Below are 14,103 nucleotides of genomic sequence, written 5' to 3'. Positions count from 1 at the left end.
TTATTAAAGATATAATAGATATTTTACATAACTTTTTCTAAAAAGTAGATGCTCAACCAAATATAATAAGCAACTCCAAAATATATCGTTTTGCTATGATCAACCAAACATGTAAAAATAACTTTTTTAGGCATTATATACCTAGATATCAATTTTCCAAAAAAAAATAATTTAGTGACGAAAGACTCTTTCCGTGAGCCAAACGAGTCCTAAATATCTTTCCATAATCATTAAATGACCTAACATTTACATTAATTCCTCTTTCTCAATCTTAAATCTTCTCTCACCTATTTTTCACTTGATTATATTTAAATTTATATATTTCATTAATTGTTTTGATAGAATTTTATTTATAATATCCCCAACTATATAGGCACATACATGTAGATATTTTAAAAACCATAGTATGTAAACTTAATAATGATCAATTACATCAATGAATATAAAAGTTTTTGATTAAAAAAATTAACTTTGTGTTGGCTATTTTTAGTTTTATATAATTTTTTAGTGATATTTTGTATAACTATTAGTTATTATATTGTAGCTATAAAAAATTAGCTAAATGCTTGACTGAAACTGCAAACCTAACCTAGCTTGATCCCATCCCAAGCTTGCACGTTATGGGTTGGATTTGACAAATACTTGACCCCAACCTGACCCAAATGACTCGTTGACTCATACTTTAGTTTTATTATTTTCATTATTATGAGAATTACCAATACTAGTATTGTTTTCTTCCATGATTTGTTTAGATTTTTGTAATTTTAGGTATTAAAATAATTTGACATGATGGTAAAATAAATTTATCTCAAACACATTATATTGAGAAAATCTTGAGAAAATTTAATCAGTTTGATTATAAGCCTAGTAATGCTCCTCACTAGACCTCACGTCCCCTGAAGGACTCAGCACCCCCTGCACTCCCTTAGGTGTAATGCACCCTGACCCCTTCTCCAACTCAAACATCTCAAATGCCTTCCTCATATCCTCATCCCCTCTATCATTGTCCCTCTCCATTAGCCTAACAAAGTCATGATAGTCCATTAGCCCATCGCCATCCGAGTCAAAATCTTCGATCACCTGCTTGGCCTTGTCAGGGTTCACATCCTACCCATCCCATGCAAGGAAGGCGCTTATCTAATATCTAATCACTTGATATTTTACCTGTCGGGTTACCCTTGCATGCGTTGCAACGAGCGCAGTGAAAAGGCACGCGCGAGGTCGTTCATCTCATGAACGTCCTAGGGAATGTAGATTTCAAAAAAATTCTTGAGTTCTCTAACTCAGAAAATTATGAAATCTAAGGAAAGATTAAAATTAAAGACTAAATTAATTTCATATCTACTACAATTTAGAATTGTAAAGGATTGTAAAGATCCTATCTTTACCTTTAAGCGGGTAGAACTTCACCGTTATCTGATGATCGTTAAATTTGGTTCACTTGAAGCCGCACAATCTTCTGGTCTCTACAGGTATCCACACGAGGTAGATCATTCCAAGCTCTTTGATCTCACTGGGGTGCTAGCTCCCTTGTAGAGATCGCTTTGATGGCTGATTTTCTCTCTCTTTCAATCAACTCCTTGATTGATTTGAGAGGAAGAAGAAGGACGAAGACGTTGCTTCTTCTCTTGCTCACGCCTGAAAGGAGAAGGAGGAAGAGGGTGGGTGGCTAAAATTGATGCACATCCAATGCTTCTAAGCCCTCACGCCACCCCTCCTTTTATAGGCATCTCTTGCCCATCTAAACAAGGAATAATTTCAATGAGAAATCACTCCTTGATTCATCCCTCCAAATTCTACCACACCCCTTACTTAATTCTTACACACCCCTTACTTAATTCTTTCACACCCCTTACTTAAAAGGAATTGGAGAGGATCAAGGGCTCTCCTTGAGCCGTGTGGCAATCCGAGGGAAGAGGAGAAAGAGGAGGGAAGGATGCCCCTCCATGTGGTGTGTGGAACCAATGAAGGAAAGGAGGGGGACGCCCCCTCCTTCCTTTAGGCGTGTGACGAGAAGGATGCCCCTCCTTGTTTTCTCCCTTGCTATGGCCCGCATGAAGGAAGGAATACTCCCTTTCTTTCATGCTTAAATTTTCTAATCCAATTAGGAAACATTTGGTCCCTCTTGATTAATTGAATCATAATCTAAGTAGGACCCAATGTGTCCCCATATTGATTCATGTGAATCTTAATCCAATTAGGATCCAAATTGGTCTTCATGAATTAAGTTCCTTATCTAATAACAAGTTCTAATTGATTAAGCCCAATTGAATCAATCAAATTGCAATCTAATTGTAAATCCTTCTTCTTTAACTCGCTAACTCTTGGTGGGTTAAACCAATTGTCAATCAACTTGACAATCAAGATCTATTGCGATTCTAAATCACAATCCAACCGTCGGAACGATCAAAACCTCTAATGTGTGTGACCCCATAGGTACTATTCTGTCTAGTAGTGAGATATATTGTGATCTCCATCAAAATATCATTGAAAACTTCTTTCATTGGGTTGAAATAATTTCAACTCTTCTCTTCAGAGTTCACTGATCATCAAGTGAATGCCTTCGGTCTCACAATTCACTAGCGATACCTAACAGCATATAATAGCAATCCAGCAGAACGGAATGGATGAACCTCTAGATACAATTAGCGTATGATACAGTATCTCTATCGTGGATCCCGACATAATGGAGGTTATGAATAACTCGTCAAATCCTATTGTCTGTCATATGTCAAATTTATTTGACTCAAGTTTGAGTTTGAAAAACTCTTTTTACAAAACTGCTCTGGCCAAGGTCTTTCAAACTTAGTCTCATAAATCATATAAGATCACTCCTAATCTATCAAGATCGATAGATCCCATCTAAATGCAATCCTAATCCGACGGTGAACTACTATAGCCAATCTGCATCACAAGGACCCTTAGGGCCTATATTTATATGCTCGTCAAACTACGGCAATTTCACCGTGATTAGCTGAGACATCGTAGGTCTAAGTACTAGTCATACAACTATAGCATCAAATAAGTCACTGACGAGTGGATAGACATCTAAGTGACTTTTGCTTTGGTCATGCTCAGTACCTGTTCGTCCGATTCCTGTCTACCTAAAAATATGCTAGACAGATCGTTGTTAGAACCGACGAACAAAAGTTAAATTTAATTTCTACTCTTACCTTTCCTACTCGAAGAATAGTGGTTGTAAGAGGTCGATCCATAGGGAGGCGATTGGAGTTGCATAAAAATTAAAACGATCACTCGGATTCAAAATCGATTCTTGAATGATAGAAGAAAAATATTATTTCGATGATGTTTGAATGATTCTCTAGGCTACCAGAGAATGTTTTCTACTTGAAATTGACAAAAAGACAGGTATTTAAAGTCGAAATGCATTTATATATTGAACTAATCAAAGAAAAGCTTTGGCAGAAAATGGATAAAAAAAGTGCTAGAAAAATTGGAGACTGGAATATAAATTGCATGAAAGAAAATTTAATGTATTGCAGAACAGAAATTAAAATTGCAGAATAAATATAACTTTCTACCTAAATAAACTCTCAAAAATTAAAACTCAAAGAAAAACCTAAAATAAAACTAAAAATAAGAACAACATGTTCTGAAACTCAAAACATAACTTCTCAATTAAAACTTTCAATTAAACTAAAAAAAAATATATTGCTCTCATAAACTCAAACTAAAGAAAAACATTGCTCTTAATTAAAATAAAACTAAAAATAAAACATTGCTCTTAATTAAAATAAAACTAAATAGAAAAAGAAGAACTAAAAAAAATAAAAAACAAAACAACGTGCTTTGTTTTTTTTTTCAAAAACAGAGCTTCTTCATCTTCTTTCCTGGATCAGCCGACCACCCTCTTCTCCCCTGTTCTTTGGCCCAAACGAGCACCACCCCCCGAGCTCCCCACCCTCCTCCTTTCCTCCTCTCCTCCCGTCCTCTCTTGGATCCCGGGAGAGGAGGAGGGCGCTGTCGACGGTCGTGTGCGGGATCTCGGCTGCACCATGGTGGAAGCAAAGGCGGAGGAGGCTGGATCGGGAGCTGATGGCGTGATCCGGGGTTTGGACGCGATCTGTGAGGTGGGATCACCGGAGCTCGTGGAAGAAGCGGCCGTGGGAGGCTTGGATCACGGGAGAGGGACTGAGACTTTTGATTCGGATGAAGGGCTGGCCGCGGGATCTCGGGAGGACACCATTCACGGTCGCGTGATGCTGGGAGGAACTGGGATGCTTGACTCGACGGAGCTTGACGCTGATCGCGGGCGGATGGGGGAGGAGGGCGTCGTGATCACGGACTGAAGGTTGAATGCCGCGCATGATGCGAAAATGGAAGGAGTTTTACTGGGAGGAGGCGATCGCTCATTTCCCGGCTGGTTGCGGGATGTCCGGACACGGAGGCTGCCATGGAATGAAGCTAGGACATTGCGGGATCACCGGAGATGCGGACAGTGTGCTGGGATTTGGGCGTTGAATCCCCAACCAGCTTATTGCTAGTCTCTAGCAATTTAGTGCAGAAATGAGAGTGCAAAAGTATTATTATATATACATGAACTAAGATAGATACTCACTTTCGTAGAGCATTACGATTACACTTAGCATGTGCAACAAGCCTTTAAACCCCTAGGTTACCCTAGTGGACGAGTGTTGTCTCGTGAGGGTTTGCAGTGAAGTTACCCACAAACTTCATTAGTCTGGGATTTCTAATGTTTAACTCAACATTTGGACAAGTATTACTGTATGAAACTAGAATTGCAAGGACATTAGAGATTTGTTGCTATCATATTTAAGCAGACTCTAACTCAAGTTCCATTACTCCTCATCTATCTGCTAACAAGTCAAGAATGTAGTGAGGTGCAAGATAGTATCATATAAATGAGTGGCTTTTACTTACTTCCAACATGATCACTCTAATTTTCAAGACTTTCTAGAGTTAAATGGTAATGAACACCCCAGATTTATTTATTTATTTATTTATTTTATTTTTTTATTTTATTTTATCAGACTGAATGCTAGGAAGAATGACTTGTGCAATATATAGCCTTATTAAGCTTTCTGGCTAACCCATGTAGCGAGTGTTAAGCCAATGACTTCCGATCCAGATGGCTCAGGGCACTAGGTGTAGAGACACCCTAATAGGCTTAATAACTCAAGTTAACTAGGCTTCAAGGCCAAATTAGTCACTCAGAGTTTAATCTCAATCATCCTCACCTTTTTACGCGAACACTCGCTGCTTGCCAAGCAAGAGACCCGGTTACTCAGCGAGAAGACTTAAAATAAACTCATTATTTTATTTTATTTTATCTTTTTTTTCTTTTTTTTCTTTTTTTTGGATTAGGGTGTTCATCACACATATAACTTTAAATTATCCCGAAGATTAAAAGTATTCATATTAGTTGCAAGTATACATACCCCACTATTCATGTGCTTACGTGTGGGTGCTAAATCGTCTTCTATCATGTTAGCAGAAGATAGGTGGAACGAAAACTCAAACTAAAACTGCTATCATATTCCTTAACTCAAAGCTATTGTCAAAGCAATTTCTAGTTTGTACAGCCAAAAAGATTGGAGTTTGAGTTAAAAATTTGAACTCCTTTTTTTTATTTTTTTTTAATTTTAATTTTAATTTTAATTTTATTTTTTTTTTTGCATAAAAATCAAAAATATTCTCATCCCAATACCTAAATCTAACATTTTCCTCAATGTTAAAGAAGATTTAAAGCAGTAATAGGACATAGGAGAAGTTACCTGATATGGATGGATAAAGTGACAATTTGGACCAAAAACTCCCAAACATGCATGTTAGTAATTTATTAATTATTATTATTATTATTATTATAATATTATAATTTTTACATGTTGGGTTGCCTCCCTTTCAAACCCATGGAATTTGGGTAGCTTATTTATTGTCGCAGCCCGAATTTCAATTTAGGCTGCGCTATTTATTGGCAACACTGTAGGTGGACTAGCGGATGCAAGAGCGAATAATTCATTCAGGATTCTAATATGATCACCAATTGTAGAGATTGGTGGTTGATCAATAATTCGTCGGATGTGACGATACTTTTTTTTTCAACCTCTGGGTTAAATGGTGTTAACTTACCCCTTAATGATTTTCTACCGTGCATACATTATCCACAACTTAATTAGACTCGACTCCTAAACGAAATTCTAAAAGAAAAGAAGAAGGGCTAGACCAAGATGACCACAATCAACACCACACAACAATTTGACCCTATTAGTCTTAGAACTAAGTGAGGTTTAGTAGCTTCTTAAATCTAGTTGCACAGAGACTTATCAGGTTAAAAAAGTTTCTGAAATTCTCTCTAGATTAGACTGCTCCTAATCTCCCTTTCAGATTAAGCTTGAGCTTACCAGTTAAGTGATCCAGTAACCAGTGACCAGAAAAGTTCCGGGGTGTGTGGTGGTGCCAGAAGGGATACACCGATACCACAATACCCGTAACAGTTCTCACTGTTGTAAAACTTTCCTAGACATCACCAATTGCTAAATCCTCACTGGAGTGGCTTTCAGCCGCTTCTTTCCAAGAGCCTAATTGAGCTCGAAAACCCTAAGGCGTCTAATTTGATTTTCATTTAATTTGGTTTAGGATAAGTATGCAAGATGGTGATTTTTGGGCTAAGGACAGGTAATGACTTCCCGACCTTATCTTTTTAATGAGTTTTGCCCTTAAATTATTTTATGCAAATGCTTAATACTAAATGCAGCAAATAATCAATAATTTTTCTTTTTAAAGTTTATGCAATGTCATTAGGTTGTACTGATTAAATGAGCAAGCAAATTTTTTTATATTTATATTTACTATTTTTTTATTTTTTTAATTAATTTTTTATTTAAATTTTTATATAGTAATAACTTGACTGTAAACTAAACACAATCCTTATGCGTCAGTCAATCTCCGAATGCCCGTTGAATAAGCTCTGGAGATTACTCTATAAGGAGTCCCAATGAAGGTATGATAACCTCGGAAGATTGCACCTTATCAATTACTAACAATTTTTTTTTATTTTTTTTAATTCTATATATATATATTTAAAAAAATTTAAATTTCAAATTTTGAATTTTAGAATATTCAAATTTTGAATTTAAATTTTTGACTTTTTGAATTTTGGAAATTTTTTCCATTTTTTTATTTTTTTATTTTTTTTATTTTTTTAATTCTATATATATATTTTAAAATTTAAATTTCAAATTTTGAATTTCAGAATTCAAATTTTGAATTTAAATTTTTGAATTTTGGAAATATTTTTCAATTTTTTTTATTTTTTTTTGAATTTCAAATTTCAGAATTTAATAACTACGAAATTTTTAACTAGAAATAATCAAAATAAGAAAAAGTAATAAAAATAAAAATAAAAACTTACTACCGGAGTGCGTTCACTCCGGGCATCCAAAATTCGATTTGATCTTCGGGATCGTTCTTGCTTCTCGATTTGCCTCCCCGGCAACGGCGCCAAAATTCTATTCGTCCGATTCATGTCTACCTAAAAATATGCTAGACAGATTGTTGTTAGAACCGACGAACAAAAGTTAAATTTAATTTCTACTCTTACCTTTCCTACTCGAAGAATAGTGGTCGTAAGAGGTCGATCCACAGGGAGGCGATTAGAGTTACATAAAAATTAAAACGATCACTCGGATTCAAAATCGATTCTTGAATGATAGAAGAAAAACATTATTTCGATGATGTTTGAATGATTCTCTGGGCTACCAGAGAATGTTTTCTACTTGAAATTGAAAAAAAGACAGGTACTTAGATTCGAAATGCATTTACATATTGAACTAATCAAAGAAAAGCTTTGGCAGAAAATGGATAAAAAAAGTGCTAGAAAAATTGGAGACTGGAATATAAATTGAATGAAAGAAAATTTAATGTATTGCAGAACAGAAATTAAAATTGTAGAATAAATATAACTTTCTACCTAAATAAACTCTCAAAAATTAAAACTCAAAGAAAAACCTAAAATAAAACTAAAAATAAGAACAACATGTTCTGAAACTCAAAACATAACTTCTCAATTAAAACTTTCAATTAAACTAAAAAAAAATACATTGCTCTCATAAACTCAAACTAAAGAAAAACATTGCTCTTAATTAAAATAAAACTAAAAATAAAACATTGCTCTTAATTAAAATAAAACTAAATAGAAAAAGAAGAACTAAAAAAAAACAAAATAACGTGCTCTGTTTTTTTTTTCAAAAACAGAGCTTCTTCATCTTCTTTCCCGGATCAGCCGACCACCCTCTTCTCCCCTGTTCTTTGGCCCAAACGAGCACCACCCCCCGAGCTCCCCACCCTCCTCCTTTCCTCCTCTCCTCCCGTCCTCTCTTATAGATTGCCGAAGACCGATGGATCCCGGGAGAGGAGGAGGGCGCTATCGACGGTCGTGTGCGGGATCTCGGCTGCACCATGGCGGAAGCAAAGGCGGAGGAGGCTGGATCGGGAGCTGATGGCGTGATCCGAGGTTTGGACGCGATCTGTGAGGTGGGATCACTGGAGCTCATGGAAGAAGCGGCCGTGGGAGGCTTGGATCACGGGAGAGGGACTGAGACTTTTGATTCGGATGAAGGGCTGGCCGCGGGATCTCGGGAGGACACCATTCACGGTCGCGTGATGCTGGGAGGAGCTGGGATGCTTGACTCGACGGAGCTTGACGCTGATCGCGGGCGGATGGGGCGGAGGGCATCGTGATCACAGACTGAAGGTTGAATGTCGTGCATGATGCGGAAATGGAAGAAGTTTTACTGGGAGGAGGCGAGCGCTCATTTCCCGGCTGGTTGCGGGATGTCCGGACACGGAGGCTGCCATGGAATGAAGCTACGACGTTGCGGGATCACCGGAGATGCGGACGGTGTGCTGGGATTTGGGCGTTGAAAGGCAGGAGTGCATCACGGACGGAAGTAGATGGATCTTCTTCTTTGGCCCACGGACAGATGCAGGGTCCGTGATGAACGCGGACGGGTGCTGGAGCAGGCGGACGCGGAAGAAATGGATCACGGGCTTGCTGGGTGGATTGCGGAGAGCTGCTGGTGCGGAGGAGGAAACTCGCGTGGGATGAACTGGGATCTCTCGTGATCGCACGGAATGGGGTGTGCGTGGGATGAACTGGGTTTGCACGTGGATGGTTGCTTTGATTGCGTTGATGGCATGGAGGATTTGATCGCGGGGCCTTGATACGGGACTGATTTGGAAGGTGATCTGATGGACGGTGCGGGATTTCATGCTTGCATGGTAGCTGGAGAATTTGTTGAGCTCGGGGTGCCGGGCATTGGGCTCAAACCCAGTGTTATTGGGTCTCTTGGATTACTTGCACTCAAACACAAATACAACGTTAATTAGTTAATTTTATTATTAATAATTAATTATAATACTAATTAAAATGGTCTGATGATTGCACTTTTGTGCTCTCATCAGTACCTTTGTTCTCTAACAAGAATTTGCACAATCACTCCAGTGTCTCCACACTGTGGACTTAAAACTCGTCCATCAAGAAAAGTAATCTATGTACTAATCTTATCGGTTCGATCACCATCCTTCGTGATGATCTATCGATCAGGAACAATTCAGGAATTTACTACATAATGACACATGTCTTAAATTCTCAACTCTTGAGAATATGTGTTATTATCTTATTAATTCCTAGGACGATTCAAGGACACATAATAACATGAATGAACAAAATGCCCAATTTTATTAACCAATGAAAAGGTCAAGTACAAATTTTATGTTCCAGAACAATTATAATGTGTCTGCCAAATTGGCTTCTAGAGCATACTTCTAACAATCTCCCACTTGCACTAAAACCAATCAGACATATATCTAAGATCCATCTTCTCAAGATGTGCTTTTGTCTTCTGCTGACTCAGCTGCTTAGTGAATAGGTCCGCCACGTTGTCTGTGGAGTTTACTCTTTACACCTCTACATACTTTTTTCGAGGTAGTCACATATCAGATGATATCGCTGCTCTATATGCTTGGACTTCTGATGAGACCTCGACTCCTTAGCCAGTGTTGTGACGCCATTATTGTCACAGTACAGTGTGATGGCATCTGATGACATCATGCCTAACTTTTCAATAAACTTTTTGTACCATAATGCTTACTTTGCTGCTTCAGAGGCGGCAATGTACTCAACTTCTATGGTAGAATCTACAATGATCGGTTGTTTGGAACTCTTCCAATTTACCGAACCACCATTGCACAAGAACACATACCCTGATATAGAATTTCTATCATCAATGTTAATCATAAAGTCTGAATATGTGTATCCTTCTACCTTTAATTCTGATCCTCCTCCAAAGACCAAGAACATATCCTTAGTTCTTCTTAAGTACTTAAGAATGTTTTTTAGAACTGTCCAGTGCTCCTCACCTGAATTCGACTGATATCTGCTCGTGACACTCACATGTGCTATATCAGGTCGTGTACATAGCATGGCATACATGATGCTCCCTATAGCCGAAGCATAAGGGATCTTGCTCATGCGTTGAATCTCTTCAGATGTGTTGGAGCACATCTTCTTGGAGAGATGAATCTCATTCCTAAGGGGTAGCAATCCCCTTTTAGAGTTTTCCATACTGAACCTCTTCAGTATTTTCTCTATGTATATTTTATATGACAGGCCAAGCATCTTTTAGATCTATCTCTATAGATCTTAATCCCCAAAATGTAGGATGCTTCCCCAAGATCTTTCATGAAAATTTTTTTAGACAACCAAACCTTGACCGAAGTAAACATAGGAATATCATTCCCAATTAGGAGAATATCATCCACGTACAATACGAGGAATACAACAGCCCTCCCACTAACCCTTTTATAAATACATAGTTGCTCTTCGTTTTTGATGAAATCAAATGATTTGATTACATCGTTGAAACGAGTGTTCCAACTTTGAGACGCTTGCTTTAGTCCATAAACGACCTTTGTAGTTTGCAGACCTTGTGATCACCATTACGGAAAGTGAAACCCAAAGGCTGCTTCATATAGATATCTTTCTCAAAATATTCATTTAAGAATACAGTTTTTACATCCATCTGTCATATCTCATAATCATGATATACTACAATGGCTAGCAATGTTCGAATGGACTTCAGCATGGCTACAGGTAAAAGGTTTTCTGATATTCAATGCATTTGCGTTGACTATAACCTTTCGCCACTAACCTTGGCTTATAGGTCTCTATCTGGCCATCCGAACTTAATTTGTCTTGCGCTTGGAAAAAATTTTCTTACCAAAGTTGATATCATCAGGACTTTAGGAAATTCTCTTTTGTTGCCTTAAATTTCATGCCAAAGTCTGGCATTTCCATAGAAACAGTTGCCTTTAGTTTTCTAAGGTTGTTAAAGATTGATACTACATGTTCAAGAATCATAAAGGGTCCTCTTGTGAATCTGGCTCACAAGGTCAAGAAGTTTCTTAAGCTTCATAACTTTTTTTTTCTCTTTTTTTTTTGTTGAGTAGAAGAGAGGGTAGAATGCACCCAAATTTATTAAACAATAAATAATGAAGAGCAACAAGCCTCAAAGGAGGCAGAAAGAAAAAAAATCACAAGGCACGAACTAAATCTCAAAGACTAAAAAAACTAAGTAGTTGTTTTCGGTTACATAACAAATACTAGTCTTCCAAAACAAGGGGGCGGGGGAGGCCGAGAGCCACAAGAGTGTGAGATCCAGTGGATCGATGCATGCGCCCCCCCCCCCCCCCCCTGTGGGACCCAGCACATGGAGCCTTCCGGCCCCAGCATGCGCGGAGTGGGGCGGGGAGGTGGCGGAAGGGGGTGCAGAGCGCATAGTAACTGATAAAGAAGAAGATTTGAAGATTTACCAAGAAAGATCAGAGCATTTTTATCTGGTTAATTGGTTAAATTCAAATTTGAAAACTCTAGGGGCATGGACCTTCTCCATGCAGACCAAAAAGAACTTGAGGAAGAGGTTAGCTATGGATGTTAAGTGCCAAGCTTCATATCATTTAAAAATTCTCTTTTGATTAAAAGCATATCTTCATTGAGATTTTAGCGGGATTATCTTTTTTTGATCTTTTTGTAGCTGTCTATGTTTAGTCCGATATCCCCTAGGCCTATGTTCAGCAATATATTAAAATTTACAAGGTTAACTTGTCCACCTCGGGTTGTAAATTTTGTTCACCAGCATCACTTAGCTGAGTCCTCACCGATGTTCATTTGCATCATAGAGCATTTCATGCAGCCAACTATGGCTACCTAAGATGTTATCCAATTGATCTAATCTAACTTCATGCTTTCTTTGCTTACGATTGAGTATGTTATATTTGTTTAAACCTGAGAATAGTTTGGGGTTCAATTCTTGCTCATCACACTTGCCAGTGGAGGAATGCATCTTCTCTCTTTTGAGAAAAATGCCAAATTCAATTGTTATCATCTCTCCCGTATTTGGTATATCTAAAATTAGCACAATGATATAACAATCTTACTCTTATTAAGCATCTATAGAATCAAATGACAAATACCACAGTTGGCTTTTATCCGAATGGAACTCCAACGATGATCTGCTTACTATATTTTACAAAATTATGAATCACTTTTGTTATAAGTTTTTTTTTCCTTGGGCAATTCTTGATGCTTTTTGTTAAGGTCTTCAATAGAATTATGGGATGCTTCTGTTATTTTTATCAGTCCATTACCACTTTCCACTTTTTTCTTATTTCTATATTTATTTTCCTATGCCAGTGGAAATGATGCTGGTAACAGTGTCTTTTCTTTGTTTAACGTTTAAAGACTAGTCTCCATTGCAATCGTGTCCATTAAACTGCATTATTGATTTTTCCCTTTTCTTTTTCTGATTTTAATGCAGTTAAGGAAAGAAAATAGCTGTTATTGAATTTGATATTTAGTGTGAAAAACCTCAAATCTGAAATATAATTTACTTTTTTAATTAACTCTAGAAAAAACACATCATGAACGGTATGACAAATATATAATATAATCTTAAAAAAACATTCTGACAAAAAGAGGTTCAGATAGAAATGAATAATAAGAACTTCAATTTTTAGCTCAAGTTTCATAAAATACGTTGACAAGGAACCTTTTAGAAACATTAATTTTGACCAATGACTCCTCTTCCACTTTCCAAGCAAGAGTCGCACCTGTTCTCTTACTTCTCTTGCTAAGTATTTAAAAGAAAAATAAAATCTTTGATTTATGGTACCCGAAAAAAAGAGAGAAAGAAAGAAGTATTCCAACTCTAGCCACCAAGGATGAACACATAGGGAAGATGTGAAGAGGGAAATGACTATGGAGGTGTTCGACAATTTATTTTCAGACCATGGTCACAAGATTTTATGGAGTTTATTGTTGTCCGATTTCTGTTTACCTAAAAATATGCTAAACAGATCGTTGTTAGAACCGACAAACAAAGTTTCAATTAATTTTACTCTTACCTGTTTTACTCGAAGAATAGTGGTTGTAAGAGGTCGATCCACAGGGAGGCGATTGGAGGTGCATAAAAATTAAAACATTCACTCGGATTCGAAATCGATTTTTGAATGATAGAAGAAAAACATTATTTTGAGGATGTTAAAAGATTCTCTGTTTACCAGAGAATGTTTTTTTAATTGAAATTAACTAAAAGACAGGTACTTAGATTCAAAGAGCATTTATATATTTAACTAATCAAAGAAGAGCTTTGGCATAAATTAAAATGGATGAAAAACAGTGCTAAGAAGATCAAAAGCCTAAAACATAAATTGCATAAAAGAAAATTTAATATATTGCATAAAAAGCAAAAATTAAACTAAACCTGGAACACGGATTGCATAAAAGAAAATTGATAGATTTCATAAAAAGAAAATTGATTACAAATAAAAATGGAGATTGGAAGCCTAATGTTTCTTCTCTTTTGCAAATAACATAAAGAAAACAAAACAAGAAGCTTCTCCCTCCCGGTGGAACCCCTAAAACAAATAAAATATTTTTTTTTCTTCTTCTTCTTCTCGGAAAATAGGGCTCTTCCCCTATTTCTTTCTTTTTGGACCCGAGCTCCCCTTCTTTCCCCCCCTTTTGAACCAACCGACCACCCTCTAGCCCCCAACCGAGAACTC

The sequence above is a fragment of the Phoenix dactylifera genome, chromosome 9, assembly GCF_009389715.1.
Source record: "Phoenix dactylifera cultivar Barhee BC4 chromosome 9, palm_55x_up_171113_PBpolish2nd_filt_p, whole genome shotgun sequence".
In the NCBI taxonomy this organism is placed as follows: domain Eukaryota; kingdom Viridiplantae; phylum Streptophyta; class Magnoliopsida; order Arecales; family Arecaceae; genus Phoenix; species Phoenix dactylifera.
This window is presented reverse-complemented; position numbering follows the sequence as displayed.